This window comes from Asparagus officinalis, chromosome 1, assembly GCF_001876935.1.
Source record: "Asparagus officinalis chromosome 1, Aspof.V1, whole genome shotgun sequence".
Classification (NCBI taxonomy): Eukaryota; Viridiplantae; Streptophyta; class Magnoliopsida; order Asparagales; family Asparagaceae; genus Asparagus; species Asparagus officinalis.
Window position 1 is genome coordinate 88,211,764 of NC_033794.1, and position 4,286 is coordinate 88,216,049.

Here is a 4,286-nt window from a genome sequence, read left to right on the forward strand (position 1 = left end):
CTGTACCCTCTTCAGTATTTTGGCTCTAATTCTTTCATCCGAACTCGGATTTGAGTGATTCAAGATGTGTTGGAGAGATAACCAAGAGATATACAACTTTCATGTTTTGATTTTCTTCATATTCAAAACGAATCATGGTAAAAACAGCTCCACAAGTTCCGAGACACCTTTGGGTGTCTCGGCCAGGTCCGAGACACCTTTGGGTGTCTCGGCGCTATTTTGGTTATAACTTCCTCATATGACATCTAAATGATCTAATTCCAGATTTGATGGAAATCTAACAAAATTATATACAATTTTCCTGTTTTGAGTTTCTTCATATTCAAAACAGATCATGGTCAAAACAGCTTCACAAATTCCGAGACACCTTAGGGTGTCTCGGCGCTATTTTAGTCATAACTTCCTCATATGACATCCAAATGATCTGATTCCAGATTTGATAGAAATCTGACAAAAATATATACAACTTTCCTGTTTTGAGTTTCTTTAGATTCAAAACAGATTATGGTCAAAACAGCTTTACAAGTTCCGAGACACCTTTGGGTGTCTTGGCGCTATTTTAGTCATAACGTCATCATATGATATCCAAATGATCTGATTCCAGATTTGATGGAAAACTGACAAAAATATCTACAACTTTCCTGTTTTGAGGTTCTTCAGATTCAAAATGGATCATGGTCAAAACAGCTTCACAAGTTCCGAGATACCTTAGGGTGTCTCGGCCAAGTCCAAGACACCTTTGGGTGTCTTGGCGCTATTTTAGTCATAACTTCCTCATATGACATCCAAATGATCTAATTTTGGATTTGATGGAAATCTGACAAAAATATCTACAACTTTCCTATTTTGAGTTTCTTCAGATTCAAAACGGATCATGGTCAAAACAGCTCCAAAATTTCCGAGACACCTTAGGGTGTCTCGGCCAAGTCCGAGACACCTTTGGGTGTCTCGGCGCTATTTTAGTCATAACTTTCTCATATGATCTCCAAATGACCTGATTCTAGATAGAATGGAAAGCTGACAAAAATATCTACAACTTTACTGTTTTAAGTCTCTTCAGATTCAAAATAGAGCATGGTCAAAATAGCTCCATAAGTTCCGAGACACCTCGGGTGTCCCAGTTCAGCCTGAGACGTTCCGTTATGTCCGTTTGTTCGTTTTCGCCGTAACTTCTTCATCCGAACTCGGATTTGAACGATTCAAAGTGCGTTAGAAAGACGACGAGGAGTTATATAAGCTTCAATAATTAGATCATCTGTTGAATGAATGAGACATGAAGGATATTGTTCCTTTTGTAAACATCGCGGGGCTCCCGATTAGCCCGTACCTTCGTTATTCCAAAATTCTGTTAGCTCATGTAGTTTGTCGATTCACTTCAAGCGTTCACCGACATTAATCGAACTCCTGTGAACTGGATAGTGATGTTCATCGTCGTTCTTTAATACTGAGCTGTTCGTGGAGACCTATAGGCAATTTTTGATGCCTACAGATACCCCCTCCAAAGCGTTCCAGACTCGTTTCTTTTATAGAAGAGGCTGGAATACTTTGGATGTGATTGGTCCAGCCTTTAGTCGGCGTAAAGGACCTGTAGTTAGCTTCTTTGACGAATAGCCGAAGTCCTTCCGGCGCTGCGTTTATCACCTGGCCGTCGTCGGAGTCTCGAGTCTACCACCAGTGAGTTGATTTTTGCTCGTGTTATTGAGTTGACTTTGAACTGACTATCTCTGTCACATTGTGCTGACTTAGGGTTTCAGATCACCGAATGTTGACTTTTTGTCGCAACGCGTTGAGCGGCGTTGACCTAGGGTTACGCGTTGACCGGCGTTGACCTTAGGATTTCGAACGTCGAACTTTGACTTTTTGGTCGCAACGCGTTGACTGGCGTCGACCTAGGGTTACGCGTTGACCAGCTTTGACCCTAGGGTTTCGAATGTCGAACGTTGACTTTTTTGTCACAACACGTTGACTGGCGTTGACCTAGGGTTACGCGTTGATCGGCGTTGACCCTAGGGTTTAAATTGTTATACGTTAACACAGTTTATACTCGTACGTTTACTGGAGTATACACAGTTTAAGCTCTTAAGGTATTGAAGCATGTCGGTCCTAAATGTCGGAATTGCAGGACCAACTATGAAAGTTGATTCATCTGCATGTGTGGTTCTTATCCTGAAGTTATTGGATGCTCAAGTCACGAGACCAACTAGTGAAGCTGGTGCGTCAATGACTCGCATTTATAGAATTTTTGGCAAATTCTCAGCCATCAACGGATTTGATAAGCCTTTACCGACTACCGTTTGAGTCGGGCTAGCATGCAGATTATTTAAGTCCGTTCTGCATGTGACGTTAAGCTAAAAGAGTTAACCCTTTTAGTGCTGCGATGTTGAATACGTAGACTTCGTCTTTCTCCTGTGAGAGGACTAAACAACAACATGTATCAGACGTTAACTTAGGATTTTTGGCAAATCCTCAGCCATCAACGGATTTGATATGCCTTTACCAACTACCGTTTGAGTCGGGCTAGCATGCGGATTGTTCAAGTCCGTTCCGCATGTAACGTTGTGCTAAGAGAATGAATTCTCTGAGACTTTGTGCTATGATGTCGAATACATAGGCTTCGCCATTATCACGGGAATATGCTACCCGGCAACGTGTATTAGACGCTGACTTATCCCTATTTAGGCTTCGGGATAAAAGTCCCCAGAGTCAGGTTCTGGTGTCTTTTTGGTCGATAAAAGACTAAACCGGCGACGCGTGTCAGGCGTCGGCATATCCTTTCTTAGGATTCAGGATGAAATTCCCCATGCGTGTAAGGTACGGATTTTGGTGTTATTAATAACGACCTGCCACAATGTTGAATATGTGGACGGGTGTTCTTTTTAACAGTTAAGAACTAACCAGCTACGCGGGTTAGGCGCAGACTTATCCTTACTTAGGTTTCATGATAGAATACCCCAGAATCGAACTCTGGTGTCTTTTTCCACGGAGAAAGACTAAACCGGCGACGTGTGTTAGGCGTCGGCATATCCTTTCTTAGGATTCAGGATGACATTCCGCATGCGTGTAAGGCATGGATTTTGGTGTTATTAATAACAACCTGCCACAATGTTGAATATGTGGGCGGGTATTCTTTTTAACGGTTAAGAACTAACCGGCAGTGCGGGTTAGGCGCAGACTTATCCCTGCTTAGGTTTCAGGATAGGATACCCCAGAATCGAACTCCGGTGTCTTTTTCTACGAAGAAAGACTAAACCGGCAGCGCCTGCTAGGCGCAGACTTATCCCTGCTTAGGATTCGGGATAAAATTCCTCGTGCGTATGACGCACGGACTTTAAAAGTTTGAAAAGTGGTGTCTTCTCTTGGGACAAAGACGAATCCGATACGGGAGAGGAAGAATTTTATATCCTATCTCCCAAAGCTGAAGAGGAAGAATTTTATATTCTATCTCCAGTTGGAAAGGAGATTCGAGGTGGGATCTCCACCCCCAGAATCCGAAAAGGTGAAACTAAGAGTGAGATCTCCACTCCGTGTATCGAAAAGATTCGGATAACCCTAACTGTGGGAAGGTTTGATTACCGAACTAAAGATGAATTTCTCATTTGTCGAGAGTGAATTGTGGTTTTGACCCTAACTGTAGGAAGGTTTGATCACTTGATTTGAAAGTGGACCTCTCGTTCATTAGAGGAATCGAGAGGGGATTTTGACTGTGGTCCTAACTGTAAGAAGGTTTGACCAAATGGGAGGTTTGAGACGATCCTAACTGTAGGAAGGTTTGATCGCTCAATTTATGGGCCTCTCGTTCATTGAAGGAATCGAGAGGGGATTTTTGGTTGTGGTCCTAACTGTTAGAAAGTTGACCAGGTGACAGATCAAGAATTTATTATATCCCGGACTCTAACATAGCGTAAGTTTGATTGGATTAAACTTGATCGAATTTGGTGGTCCACTCAATTTAGTTGTTTCGGTGAGAGATTTTAGTGTTCATCACTTTGTTCATATTGATCGGTTATCCCTAAGATATTAACGATTCTTTGGGAACATCCGTTACACGAATTTATCCACCCAGCTTTTCTTGCAAATGGTGTAAGCGAGGAGTAACTTTATCTATCGCATGTTCAGGTTATCCTTAAGAAGTTATGATTCTCTAGGAACTTCCCGGTTACATAAATCGTCCACCCCCAGTCTCTGCGGAACTGGTTTCGGACATCTTCTCATTACCTGAACCGGGTATCCTTAAGAATATTAGCGTAATATTCGCCAGGAACTTCCCGTCAAAAGGTGGGAAACAG